Source organism: Nilaparvata lugens, chromosome 2, assembly GCF_014356525.2.
Source record: "Nilaparvata lugens isolate BPH chromosome 2, ASM1435652v1, whole genome shotgun sequence".
Lineage (NCBI taxonomy): Eukaryota > Metazoa > Arthropoda > Insecta > Hemiptera > Delphacidae > Nilaparvata > Nilaparvata lugens.
In genome coordinates this window covers 57365622-57381297 of record NC_052505.1, presented here as the reverse complement: position 1 = coordinate 57381297, position 15676 = coordinate 57365622, and the positions used below count along the sequence as shown (strand labels likewise).

The following is a 15676-nucleotide window of genomic DNA, read 5'->3' as shown; positions in this document are numbered from 1 at the left end:
AGCCTACCAGTGAGTCTGAGTGAAGCCAGGGATATTCTAATCGTGAGATGAGTCTTCTTCCTCTCCGGGTCTGCCTCCCACATGACTCCCCCCTCCCCCCGCGTAAAGTTTAGTGATAATTTAGAGCCATCTCGAGGGGGTGGGTGGGATGGTGGAAGGTGTGCTGATGAGGGGAGGGGGGAGTTTGGCGCCACTAGTGGCAGCCTGCCGGCGCCTTTACCCCTACTGCCCCCCCAAACACTCCCCCCCAACCAACCCCCGGGGCAAACGATTTTCGAAACGGTGAAAGAGTTAAGCTTCTCGTCGAGTGTTCATTCGGCTAATATACCGGCGACTGCTAGTCTGATTGAAAACATCGATTACTCCTCCATTGCTCCACGTATCTTTCAGTTCCTCACTCACACATTCTCATACTCAACTGCAAATTCGTGCATTCAGGATAGCGAGAAAGAGATACAATTATTGCAAGGGAGAGAAAGAACAAGTGAATCCAAGTAGAATTTGAATGTTTTAGAAATTCGTACTAAATTATATTTTTGTGTTCAATAAATTGTATACTTGAAATAATGTGATGAATAATACATACATAATACATATTACTTTTTATATTTATTTACTTATATTTACTAATTTTGATATTTTGTATCAATCATTGCTGTCTATATATTATATAATAGGCTGTTGATGGAAAAAGTTTTCTATGTTTAAACTCAACTGTAAACATAGAGAAAAGAAGACTACTATTTACATCATTTTGTCTCTGCTCTAACTTACTTAATTCGCTGATCTTAATAATTTATTTATGTATTATTAATGTTTGTAATTATGAATAATACTATTACGATGATAATACAACAACAACAACAACAACAATAATAATAATAATAATAATAATAATAATAATAATAATAATAATAATAATAATAATAATAATAATAATAATAATAACAATGCAGCAAAAGCTGGCTGTTAAGGTCAAAAGGCTGCGGATGTACCGACAGTCAAAGAAAAAGAAGGAAAACACCTCTCTGTTCAGAAGAAGTGAGAAACTTTTCTATAGGAGTCGACAACAGACTGATACAGAGTGCAGTAAGGTTGTTCCACAAATGGAGGAAATTGAAATATTTTGGAGGAGTATATGGGCTGAGCAGGTGATCCACAATGATGGGGCAGCTTGGTTGAGTGGTCTGGAGGAGTCTCTATTGCATGTCCAACAAATGGCTAGTATGGTGATAACAGCTGCTGATGTCACAAAATCTGTGAACAATACCCAGAACTGGAAAGCACCTGGCCCTGATGGAGTCCATAACTTCTGGATAAAGAGATTCACCACTCTCCATGATTTCATAGCTGTCAGCTTCTCGGCTTTCTTGAAACAGCCAGATAAGGTCCCTTCATATCTTTCAAGAGGTGTGACATACTTGTTCCCAAAGGAGAAGAACTCTATAGACCCTGCCAAATTCCGACCAATCACGTGTCTTTGCACTCTTTATAAGATTCAAACCTCCTGCATCACTGATAAAATTTACTGCCATCTACAGGAGAACAGTTTGATGGCAGAGGAGCAGAAGGGGTGCATAAGGGGGTCACAACAGTTTGATGGCAGAGGAGCAGAAGGGGTGCATAAGGGGGTCACAAGGGTGTAAAGAGCAATTGATTATAGATGCAGTGGTCATGGAGAAAGCTATGCAAAAACAAAGGAATATCAATACGGCATTCATTGACTACCAAAAAGCCTTTGACTCTGTGCCACACTCATGGCTACTCAAAGTGGTCAGTATGTATAAGGTACATCCGGGGACAATCGAGGAGCTGGGTGCAAAAACGACCTCAGTCATGTCAGGTCGTTCTTGTATAAAACGTTTTAAATGAACCGTCATATCTTTTCCTTTACAGTGGTCTCTTATACCAGCTGATTATCTTTTAAATTGACTTCACAATCTTATTTTTTCTGTCCCAATGTTGCATCTCGGTCTGGAGTTCAGCTCTAAGTGTGTTCTTCTAAGAGTATAAAAATATTGGTTCGAGGGGATCTCCTTTCAGGATTCAGCAATATTTTAGACTGCAGTACAATCCATCTGGAACCATTTCATCATCCAGAAGCTACAATGGTTCATTCATTCCATTCAACTTTTTGATGAGGGCACCAATCTTGCTATTATATTGGACTCAAATGGAATTCCACTCATGCCAAGGATAGCTTAAAGTGGCAAAAGAAAACGATTTGAGGAGCTTATTTCCCATGTTGAGTGAAGAAGAAAGATCCTGGTTTGAAGAGGTGATAAATAAGCCCAAACAAGATCCACAACCTTCCAATGAAGCTGATGATCCTGAATCACAAGACGAATCAGACTGTGAAAATGTTGAAACCTAAGAGTTCCAAGAAGACTGATGAAATTTTTTTTATTTCAATTTTTTTCAATGAAAGTAATGTTTTTTGCTCAATTTACTGGACTTTTCCATTAATTATTTTTCACTAGAACCACAAATCTATTTTTTTCTAATGAACCAGGCTCATAGAGAATTTTTTCAACATGAAAGTGACTTTTGTGCAAAAACGACCTCCAACATCACTTCTTATTTTACATGATAGGTTTCAAAATGAAAACGTTTCATTTACTTATGATTATTATCCTTTACTAAAAGAATAATTCAACTTGAATAATAAACATCAATGTGCTACTAAATCTTTAACAATATGAAAATAATTGATTTAATTTTCAACTTCAGTTTTCTCAAAAAGCACATTTCGGGTCGTTTTTGCACCCAACTACTCTTATCTCAGTATTGAAACACCTTATGTCATCCTGGTCAACAGTGCTGCAGGTTGAGTGTTCAAATGGGAGGATCACGAGCTCATGTATCCCAATAAGAAAGAGGATCTTCCAGGGTGATAGTCTGAGCCCACTATGGTTTTGTCTGTCACTCAATCCTCTCTCTGCTATCTTAAATGAGTCTGGGTGTGGTTACAATATTAAAGGCTGCACTAACTTGCAGCACACATTGTTAACCTTATGTATGTGGATGACATGAAGTTGTACTGTATGCAGCCAGTGAAAGACAGCTGAGGCACCTTCTGGCACTCACAGAGGTGTTCTCTGTTGATATACAAATGTCCTCTGGCTTGAGTAAGTGCAAAACATTGAGTGTTTTCAGAGGAAAAATTCAGCCAAAAAATTTTGTATTCGAATCTGGGGGTGCATTCGATTGTATGACTGAGCTTGATGCTGACAAGTACTTGGGGCTAATGCAGACCAAACGACTTAATCTCAAAGACATACGTGAGAGATTAACTGAAGAGTATGTGAAGCGGGTGAAAGCAGTGCTCAATTCAAGAATTGATGGGAGGAGCACTTTCAAAGCAATCAACACCTATGCTATTCCTGTTCTCACATACACATTTGGTGTTGTGAAATGGTCTGCTACAGAGCTGGAAAACTTAGCTCGCTCCACCCGTAAGCTTCTCACCAAATTCCGAATGCATCACCCAAAATCAGCAGTAGAGCGTCTGGCTATGTCAAGAACTAAGGGCGGAAGGGGTATGACAGATATCCACAGAAGCTGCCAGAGGTAGGTACAATCTCTCAGGAACTTCTTTCTCACACATAACTCATTGCTGCATCAGGTTGTTGTAGCTGCTGATGATGGCTATACACCTCTCGATCTATGTCACTCTGAAGTGGTGGATCTAGGATTGGAAAGAGACCACATTGCTACCATTTGCCAAAGGTGATTAGAAGAGCCTCTGCATGGACGCCATGCCGACGATCTGAATAGCCTGTATATTTGCCAGGAATCATCCAATGCTTGGTTCAGTTGGGGGGGGCATCTTTGCAGAAACTGAAGGATTCATGGTGGCTATCCAAGATCAGTGTCTTGCTACCTGAAACTATTTGAAATACATAATTCGGGAAGGTCTTGACAATGATACATGCCGCAGATGCCACCAGGCATCTGAAACAGTCCAGCATGTGGCAAGTGCATTTCAGGCTTTGGTAGCAACTGACTATCTTCACCGGCACAACCAGGTAGCAAGAATCATACATCAGAGCTTAGCATGCCTGCACAACCTGTTGCCAAGCTCAGTATCATATTACCAATATAGTCCCAGTGCAGTCTTGGAGAATGCTTCTCACAAGCTGTACTGGGATCAGTACTCACAGATAAAACAATAGCCCACAATAGACCGGACATCATACTCATAGATAAGCAGAAACAGACCACCTTCCTCATAGACATTGGCATTCCCATTACACACAATTTGAAACAGTATAGTGAAGAGAAAGTTGTCAAATACCCGCCTTTGGCAGATGAGATAAAGCAGCTGTGGAGGCAGGAAAACGTTGCAATTGTGCCATTATTGATGTCAGCAACAGGGATGGTGCCTAAGGATTTGGCTGATGAGTTGAAAAAGTTGGGATTGTCAGCATGGGTGTTGAATCTAATGCAAAAAGCAATCATACTGTGCACAACATCAATTGTTAGGAGTTTTTTTTTAATACTATTCCTAAATAGAAAAAAGGTGTAATTTTGCTTAATAGCCAATGCCACCTTCATACCCAGTAAAATGGAGACAAAACACACATAATAATAATAATAATAATAATAATAATAATAATAATAATAATAATAATAATAAGTATTTGAGGCGACATAATAATGTTGCAAAAATAGTGCACCTGGAATTGCAGCAGGAATTTGACTTCTTTGAAGAAATGCCCCTATACTATTCTTACTCTCCTCCTGCATTTATTGAGAGAAACCAGATTAAGATCCATTGGGATGTTCAAATGATCACTGACAGGCAAGTCATTCATAACAAGCCTGATATCCTAATGTTGAACATGAATCAAAAAGAAGCCTTGATAATTGATGTAGCCATACCAGCAGATGAAAATTGTCAAAGAACAAGAGGTGAGAAATTGAGGAAGTATCAAGAGCTAGCATTTGAGCTCAAAGATAAGTATGGGCTCAAGAATGTTAGAATAATCCCAATCGTAATATCTGTGAATGGTCTGATTCTTAATTCAACAGTGGAGAGCTGTAAGGTTATTGATGTCTCAGAAACTCTGGTAGGGAAAATGCAGAAGTATGTTCTGCTTGATACAGCTCGCATAGTACGCCAAACGCTCCAACATACTTGGTAAAATACTTTATCAATAATAGAAAATAATGCCAAGAGGTTGCATAAATTTTGCCCCTCTTCGTATAAGCTATCCGCAACTGCGTGAAAAAGAGAATAATAATAATAATAATAATAATAATATAAATATCAAAGACATATAATGAAGCTGCCTATAAATAATAATTCATGCAGACATTGTGGCTTGGCACCTGAGACTATTCAGCACATCATGTCTGCATGTCAATCACTGGCAGCTACTGACTATTTAAAGCGCCACAATGCAGCATCAGGACCTTGCTCTGAAGTACCAAATCATCAATCAGAAGCTGCCCTACTACTCGTACAAGCCATCCTCAGTCTTGGAGAATGATACACATAAGTTATATTGGGATCGGTCGGTGCTGACAGACAGAACAGTTGCTCATAATAGGCCAGATATCATCCTCATGGATAATGTAGCCAAGGAAACAACACTAATAGATGTTGGCATACCATGTTGCCACAACTTGGACTAGTATTATAATGAAAAGGTCTCCAAGTACCTTCCCTTGGTTGCTGAGAACAAGGATGTCTGGATGCAAGAAAAGGTCACAATTGTTCCTGTCATTATCTCCACGGTTGGAGTTGTAACTAGAAAAGTGTCAGCAAATCTTTGTCAGATGGGAATATCGAAAAGTGCAAAATATGCCATGGAAAAAGCAGTTGTTCTCAGCACAGCATCCATTGTGAGATCATTTTTGAACATTTCAGTTTAGTAATGCACCAAAGTCTTGCCAAAGGCCGACTTTGACTGCAATAAACACTCACTTGTCATGTGATGAATGAAATGATAATAATAATAATAATAATAATATAATAATAATAATAATAATAATAATAATAATAATAATTTGAATGATAATACTTTGTATATTAATAAAATTTTAAAAATTGTTAAATCTATGCTCAAAATGATTTTAATATGCTCAAATTTTCTATTTCATAGTCAACAATTTTGTCTACAATCAATTATTATTATCCACTTCTTCACTTTAGATTTTGAAATTAAGAATGCTTTCGTTGTATGTTGCAGGTACGTCAATGGTAATCGAACACTACGTGGAATCAATTGCAAGGATTTCAATTATTACTCCGGTTATCCAAATCGTTTTGGAAGACCATAATGCTCAGAAAATTTTAACAGTCGATATCGTTTTCACACTGGTTGATTGCAATGATCACTATCATATTGATACGTGAGAAGAACTATTTTTGTATGGCTATGGCCAAAGAAGTGACTCTTGATAGAGCAAAAAACCTAAATTGAATTAAACCAACATAAGCACCTGGTTATTGTGGCTTATTGAAGATAATAATTTATGGTTTAATGAATTTCAGTGAGTGTTGTTGAAGGGCCATGGAACTGTTCCTACTCCATACATGATCTTACCCTAGAGGAGCTATTCGATAAAATGGAATAGTTCTTCTGTGACCTTACCCAGAACCTTATTGGTTGTACTCTATCACAATGATCTTCAATCATAATACATTGTTTAAATCATGCATATCTGTGATGATTCTATTGATAAACTGACTAAAAATAGATTTTCATAAAAATTTTAAATTCATCAAAATGTATTTTTTAACAAAATTTCTCCATATCTATTCGAATATTCATGCATTTTGTGCATTAATGGTACTCATTAATAGGTCTACACTATAAAAACCGTGGATAATATTGAAATCACTACTGAATTATTTTAATTCAGGAACTACCTCAAGGAACAGTAGTACTAGTTTTGTTGTACGGTACCGTGCCTAAATTGTCAAAAATGATTTATATTTGAAAAATTAGTAATGTGTAGACTTTTCTTTATTTGTATTTGTTTGGGAATTAGAAAAAATAGCGTTAGTTTATGAAATTTTCCAAACATTAAACTCAGATTCCACGTTTGTAATGGTGCAAATTATTGGACAGAAACTTCTAGTCAATGTCAATCTTGTAAAAACTGATGCTATACTATCAAATTAACACTCAATTGGCATATGTATTTTATTTTGATAATTAAAACCAGTGCTTCTAAACCATTGATAAGGGTATCATCATTTCAAAATTATTGGTGTATTTTAAATAATAATTTTGATATTTTGTATCAATCATTGCTGTCTTTATTCTAGGCTGTTGATGGAAAAAGTTGTTTATGTTTAAACTCAACTGTAACTATAGAGAAAAGAATACTACTATTTGATTATTTTGTCTCAGCTCCAACTTACTTTGCTGATCTAATCGTCTATTGATTGCCTAAGCACATACGCATTAGATTTAAAAAATATTGTACCAATAGACGTTTTACAGAAAAAATTAAGTTGATAAAATGTGTTGTAAATAAGTACCTGGATATATTTTTCGATAGAAAGTGGGCAGTATTCTCCATTGTACTCACATACATCACTATGTCTAAGTCTATGATCTTTATTTTAGTACAAACCGACTACTCGTTGTGTATATGTATATTTTATAAAGGAATAATTTAACAGGAATTAGTTATGTTAATGGAACTGTGTTGTAATTCATGGTCAAAGAACTCCAATTTCATAACACATTTGACTGAGGTCATAGTGAAATTGATTTTCTTTACTTATTGAACGAATAGAACCACGATGCAACCACTTTCAAAAAAATCTTTTGGTGGGATTCTATTGGTTAAACTTTCTTGTAGTTGAGCTTCTATAAGTGTACAAGAAAAGCATGGCACCCTGTTGGAGCTTTTTACTACTGATGTTTCAATTGAAGACGAATTTCATTTTAATCATTAACTGTGATGTTTAGGATTCGTGATAATTATATAAATTTAGAAAGGTAACCCATTGATGTTCTAGTAATAATGTTGATGTTAACAACTAAAAGAAAATACTATATCATCGATGACAGATGGTAGATGTTAATAATAATTATTCTTTGATACGTAAGTAGAAGACTTGATGTTATGCTGTTGAATGTAAGAAACGATTTGTCTGTAGTAGGAAAATTGATTTGGATATCTCAGTAGGAGCCGCTCAATAGATACAAAGCTTACCTCTAAGGAATCTTATTGTATTAGTATTGAGATGGTACCTTTTCATGATTTACTAAATGATTGATTTAATTCTATATAGATTGACAAAATCTATATAATATTTGTACAAACTCAATTTATTTATATCGATTTAATACAGTGTTCACTCGAATAATCTATTAGAAGTTAATGTCAATGTGCCAAATGCCTCTAAATGTAGCATGTGGTTGTGGATGGCTTAAATTTCCCAAATCCATTCCGGTTAGAGTTTTGCTTCCTAAATGTTGCTTATGAAGATATAGAATTGATCAATAGTCGATTTTAGGGTGTACAAAAAGTCAGTTGTAATTGAATGGATGTATCGTATTCATATCATTAATCAACCTATCTTTTGATAAGAAATTATTCGCCTAGATGCTCTGATGAAGGATTACATTTGACTGAAATGTTTTGCATTTGAATGAACAATTGAGAAATTCAAAAAGAAGTGAATAGATAAGGCAATTACTATTCGATATTTGCATGGTATGGAAATACCATAGATCTCCCAGTATATTGCTATTAATGGAGATGATATAAAAGGTCCATTCTAATCTTGGAAATCATTTTACTCCAATGGAAACTGAGATTCCAATTCAAAGTTCGATAAGTATATAAATGTCTTCCTCTCGATTTTGTTTTGACAATCCAAGCTCTTGTCATGTCTGATAGTTCTTTATCAATTGGTGAAGTCATATTTCCAGACATGATAGAATAATTATTCTTGGTATATTGTAGTCTATTCAATTTTTTTAAATCCTTGTAGGAGAAATTTGAAAATTGGATGAATATAATGAATTTACTCATTAAAGAAGGCAATGTTTTCCATGCTTATATAGAATTCTCTTATAAATTTCTAAATTGATTGTCACTAAAATAGTAGTAGCGGGGCTAAATCTTTGTTCAATATTTGAAAATATTCTTCCAGTTTTTACATTGAACATGGACAAAAGAAGGAATTCAACTGAGAAAATGTTTTTGGTTTGAAAAATCATAATACTCGAATTTTGAGAATGTAATCCTTCAGTAAACAGCTTCAAACATAACAGTACAAAAATCATGATCGATACATGAATGCCTTTCCATTAATGAAAGTTATAATGTGAGTTGATTTTCTATCTAGATGTCTTTGCGTATTGGAGTCAGCCAGGGAAATTTGTAACCCATGACAGAAGATGATTTTAATATGCTTTTCAATGTTTGATGTTGAGTAGATTTCTCCTAGGAGTTTCTAAATGACAAGAATTTCAAACCTTTCAGCCTGTAAATTAATATGAAAGCCTGCGTTGTCTATATTAGAATTGATATTCACTGCCTAAAATTGATGTGCAGCCTATTTGAAAAGTGGATAGAGAAGCTTCATCTGTGTAAACGTATTTTCAATAGTTCATACATTATATTTATTGGCAGCAGATTGTTATTTACTACAATTGTAAAATAATTACTACTTATGATTTGGTTCTATAGAGGTTGGTGTTCACAATAGATGAAAATATTTGTCATATCTTGACGTTGAATTTGAAAAAATGCCAAAATTGATAATGTAATTTTAAATTAGTCTGTTGTTTAGAAATGCCTGAATGTTTAAATATAGTCTTGTTCTGATTAGGAGATTCAAGTTATTGAGTAGTTGTATATTACTGTATCTAGATTTTATTCGTTAGAAGTTAACTTTGATGAATTTGTTTGTCAAAATGTATGATTATTCAATCGTCATTATTTTCTTTTTAAGAGTTATGTATAAAGATTTTCTATTGCTGTATTCTTTTGTTGAATGAAATTATTGATTATTTCTAGTAAATACCAGTCCATAGCTCCTTGTGAGAATTTTATTTCATCTTAACCTATAACTAACCTAATTAGTTCTAGACTCACCATTACCTTGAAAAAAGTGTCTCGCAGCCACGCCATCTTTATACCCTACCAAATGAAAAAAACATTAACTAAATATGTTGATAACAACTAAAATTTCATCTTTAGTTTTGCATCACTATAATTCGTATGGAAATACGAATTATACTTATGGAAATACGTAAATGGAAATACGAATTATAGTGATGCGAGAGTAGAATTATGTGATTAGTTCAGTACGAATTATACCTATAGAAATACGTAAATGGAAATACGAACTATAGTGATGCGACTCATACAAATTATGTGATTAGTGCAGTAGAAATGACATTCCATTGATGACACAACTGAAATTCTCAAAAGTCTTTCTTATTTTGCAGTTTTTAAGATTTCAGTAGATTACAACGACCATGAAGTTACTGTTTTGTGACTCCACATAGAATAGATACTCACTACAGATGGAATTAAATAGAGAATGCATTTATTTAAATGCTAATTAATATATAATTATTATTTAACGAAAATCCTAAATAAATGCCATCTAGCTGTTAGCCCTGTTGTCAATGTCTGCAGTAGCAGAGGTCTTCGGGGTGATTTGCAGCATTTATTTAGGATACTCACTACCTTACATGGAGAAGAACGATGATGTTAGTGCCTTGATAGATACTGCAAAAATAAGAAGTACTTTTTTCAAATTTCTCATAAGATCCAGGGCATGGTCATATATTCCTTTTCTTCCAATTAAAGTGAGTGTATCTGGACTTACGGACCTGACTATTCCCTTCAAAATTGAGGCTTACAACATTTCCTAAAACATATCTCCCATAGTTTTCGATAAATCCGAGCCTCCAAGTGTAGTTGTAACGTTTTCCTCCATTTTAACTTTCCTTGCCCTATTACCATAGGTAAGGAAAGTATTGCTTTCCGAAAAAAATTAAGGTACCCCAATTTCTGAATTTCTATACGTTTTAAGGTCCCCTGAGTCCAAAAAAGTGGTTTTTGGGTATTGGTGTGTGTGTGTGTGTGTGTGTGTGTGTGTGTGTGTGTGTGTGTGTGTGTGGTGTGTGTGTGTGTGTACATGATATCTCATCTCCCAATTAACGGAATGACTTGAAATTCGGAACTTAAGGTCCTTACACTATAAGGATCCGACAGGAACAATTTTGATCAAATGTGATTCAAGATGGCGGCTAAAATGGCGAAAATGTTGTCAAAAACAGGGTTTTTCGCGATTTTCTCGAAAATGGCTCCAACGATTTTGATCAAATTCTGGTCTGGCCAGAGCATTTTTGAATTCTAGCGCCAAATCCCAGACTACAGTTCTGCCCGTAGCAGGCTTGTGCGCTAGTGTCGATCGTCCAGCTGTTTGGTTTGTCAAGGAGAAAAAAGCCCGAGTCATTGTTGTTCAGTCGACCAGTCGTTGTTCTTGATTTTTCAGCCCGTCGTCTTGTGCAAGAGCAAATTTGTATTTTGTCATGTAATTTCCATCGGAAATTTCTAGTAATTGATTGTTTAAGTGTCGTGTGTGTGAATTATAAATATAACATCGTAAATAGTGTTAAATTGAATTAATTTGCATCAGTTTTGAATTTATAAAGAATCAGTTTGAGCTTCGTTCAAACATGGTACAGAACCAGCCTGCAAGTTGAACGTGAAAAAACAGCCTGGAAGCAAAAACCTATCTTTTTCCCAGATTTCTTCCCACCTCAAATCTGACCAAAACACCTAATAAAGGCTTCGAAGGGCAAGTAGACAAATTTGGATTAAATCTGGTGAGTTTTTGCTCTTTTTATTGTTCATTAATGCAGAGTTTAGCTGTACCAATAACCTGGCTCAAATTGAAGATTAAATTTTGCTCCTTGTTTGTATTTGATAAATTGAATAGTAAATTACAGTCCTCTAGTAGCTCTAGCCTGAGCTTTGTTCAGAACATTTTGATCCTCCAAACCGGGATGAATTTAAATTTGTAATTTGTTGATTAATTCACACACATTGGATTTAAGCAATTTCGTATTTGTCCAATGTTGGCATGTTCAGAATTGTCTGATCTATGCACAACTTTAGTTTGTTGTAGCCTTGTTCTAGAGCAAGGTTTCTTGTCAATTTGTATTTGTCTGAAATTAAATTTATTTCAGTTAAAATTGTAATTTTCCTGAAACTAGGCTCATTGTGCTCTTTTTCTCAGGAATTTGTTTGTTGGATTTTGTATTGTCCATTTTGTATTGTACATGTTAGTGAAGGTTAATCACCTGCATGATTTTGTTTGTTCAATTCAACAAGTTATCGTTTGTTTGTGAGTTTTTGGAAGAACATTATCTAATCATATAGTTTTGTCTTCAGCAGTAACTTGTCTTGTGAATTGATAATCAAAGTTTAACTTTGATAACTTACTAGTCGTGATTCTTCCTTCCATTTAGTTTTTGAACTCATTCTTGTTTTATTGTCTGTTGTTTTGTATTGTCGGGGCTGAATTGTTTTGTGTATGAGTTCAAGATGGAGGAAAAATTACAGAAACAAATCAGGGTTCATCGCGCTAAACTGGAACAATTGTATGCCAGATTGCAAAAAATTTATGACCTGTCTAAAAATGTCTCTGATCCAAAAGTTGCTGAGCAATTTTTAGTGTTGTATCCTCGGGTGTCTCAGACCATTTCGGATTATGAAAAGACAGAATTAGTGGTTAATGAGTTGGAACTTGAGTTGAATAAAGACCATGTTGTAGCATTCAACGACTCACATCTAGATCTGTTTCAGTATATTGAAGTAGCGGCTAACACTATCAAACAGAAAGAGGCCACTGATGCTATTGCTCAATCTTCGGCAGCTCCAGCAGCTAGTGCACAGCCGGTCGTGTCCGAGTCAGTACTGCCCAAAATCGACCTTCCAAAATTTGATGGGAACCAGACTCAATGGTCGGTGTTTTATGAATTATTTAAGGCATTGGTACATGACAACAAGAGTTTGAACGATCAGCAGAAGGTCCAATATCTTGTAAGTAGACTTACTGGACAAGCAGCAAATATTTGTCGTCATTTGCCACCATTGGCTAATAATTATCTAATAATTTGGCAGGCATTATTGACCCGCTATAACGATCCACGAGCGCAAGTCGATGCCTATTTCAAACAAATTTTTGAATTTCGTCCAATAAAATCAGAATCAAAGGCAGGTTGTATTGCGATTTTGGATGGGTTTTGCAGTTCCATCAATGCAGTGAAGAGATTGCGACTCACTGATTTGTCAGACTCGATATTCCTCTATCATGGCTTGAGATTGCTGGATCCAAGTTCTCGTAGAAATTTTGAATCGGCCGTACGTGACAAGGCTATGCCAACTTATGCCGATTATGTCAAATTCATTGAAAAGCAAATTAAGACTCTTCCTTCTGATGAGAAACAGACTGAATCGTTTAATATGAAGCACAAAAAAGATAATAAATCAAAGGTGTTTGTGGTTCAATCCAATGATTCATCTAACGATGCATCTAGTAAAAATCCCAATTGTCTGAAGTGCTCAAAACCGGGTCATCGGTTAGTAGATTGTGCTAGTTTCTTGAAAATGACTCCTTGGGATCGTTATTGTTTGATTAAAGGAAAGTTTTGTTGTTTTCGTTGTCTTGATGTGGATCATTTGAGTAAAAATTGTCGTAGTAAAACTCAGTGTGCTCAATGTCGAGAATCTCATCATTCTTTATTGCACTTTTCCAGATCAAGTTCCAATGAAGGTGTTGCGTCCTCGTCGAACTCCAAGGCAGGTGGCACATCACCTATTAGTTGTTGTTCTACATCCAATGATGTAGAAAATTCGACCGTTGTGTTGTCGACCGTCACTGCACATATTCGAGATTGTAATGGTCAGCTTTGTGATGTTCGTTTCTTGATTGACACCGGGAGTCAGTGTCATTTTGTTACAGCCAAATTGTGTCGGCGTTTGAGACTACCATTCCAGCCCATGAAAACCGTTGTTCGTGGATTCGGTGGTGGTACTAGTGAAGTTCGAGGTCGTACTTGTGTGTCGATTCAGTCGAAGTTGGATCCTACCGTCAAGTTTTCGATGGATGCCACAGTGGTAGATAAAATCATCGACAAGTTGCCTTCTTGTGAAATCGACAGATCCAAACTTCATCATCTTGAAAATCTCACACTGGCTGACGACAAATTCTACCTTCCTAGTAGAATAGATGGCATCATTGGTGCAGAGTTAGTTCCTCACTTGCTACGTGGGAGTCCTAGTACAGGTGAATCGCACGAATTGATGACTGTTAATAGTGTCTTTGGTCACATTCTGATGGGGAGAGCGCCGATTCTCACTTCAACAAAGAATGTGTCGAATTGTTTTACAGCCATCTGTAGTCCATTCGTTAGTAGTCCATCATTGGATAGTTTTGTGGAACGTTTTTGGGAGTTGGAATCGTGCCCTGCACCAAGCTGTCAACTGAAACCGGACGAGTTGGAGTGTGAGGTAAATTTTCGGAAGTCTGTACATCGTGTGAATTCTGGTCGTTTTGTTGTTGCCTTGTCATTTGCGGAGCCGCCCAGCAGCTTGGGAGATTCGTATGCTGTCGCCGAACGCCGACTGCTGAGTTTGGAGAGACGACTAGAGCATGACAGCAATACTCGTATTTCATATCATGAAATATTGATTGATTACCTACGTCAGGGTCACATGTCGTTTGTAGCAGATCAGACAGACCGAGGTGGTTACTACATACCGCATCACGCCATCGTGAAAGCAAGCAGCACTACCACGCCCATCCGAATTGTATTTGATGCTGGTTCCAGAACATCATCGGGTTTGTCATTGAACCAGGTTCTTCATGCTGGTCCCAAATTGCAGACTGACATTTTTGTTTTGTTAGTCAATTTTCGTTTGTTCCCAATCGCACTAACTGCCGACATTAAACAAATGTATCGACAGATATTAGTGGAGGATTCCTGCCGTCGTTATCAGCGTGTATTGTGGAGATTTTCGCCGGAGGATCCGATCGAAATTTATCAGCTCAATTGTGTTGTTTTTGGTGTTTCAAGCTCTCCATATTTGGCACTTCGCACCGTCCACCAGCTTGTAGAGGAGGATGGAAATCGTTTTCCAGCAGCCAAGGCGAGAATACCAAGAGACATGTTCATGGACGACTTAGTCACATCTGTCGCCACAGAGTCAGAGGCCGCGGAGCTGTATCATCAGTCCAAGCAGCTGTTTGAGGGAGGAGGTTTCTCGCTCACAAAGTGGACGTCAAATTCACCATCAATGCTGGAGAAATTCTCGGAGGAAGAGAAATCGTTTTCGTACAAGGATTTCGAAGCAGACAACTCCTTGGCTATCTTGGGATTGAATTGGCAACCTAGTACTGATCTGTTTCAGTTTTCCGTCAAGTGTGGTGAGGTCGTCGCTACTAAGCGTTCTATTCTGTCAGTGATGGCTCGTATCTATGATCCACTTGGTCTCTTGTCACCGTTTACATTATTTCTCAAGTGTCTTGTCCAGAAACTGTGGAAATTAGGAGTGGATTGGGACGAGAAGCCGCCTGAGTCTATATGCACTCTTTGGGAGAATTGTCAAAAAGAGTTGCCTCTATTATTAAAATTTGCTGTTCCACGTCACGTTGGTTTGTTTCAGGATTCTCACA

At 36.5% G+C, this 15676-nt stretch overlaps 1 protein-coding gene across 1 annotated transcript in view; it reads left to right on the top strand.

The window, feature by feature from the left end:
- LOC111057077 (forkhead box protein O) overlaps positions 1–10016 on the top strand; it is a 150320-nt gene extending 140304 nt beyond the window's left edge. The window contains exon 5 of the mRNA XM_039419924.1: positions 6198–10016. The gene's annotated coding sequence lies outside the window, so the exon portion shown is untranslated. The remainder of the gene's footprint in view (positions 1–6197) is intronic.
- Positions 10017–15676: the final 5660 nt, after the last annotated feature.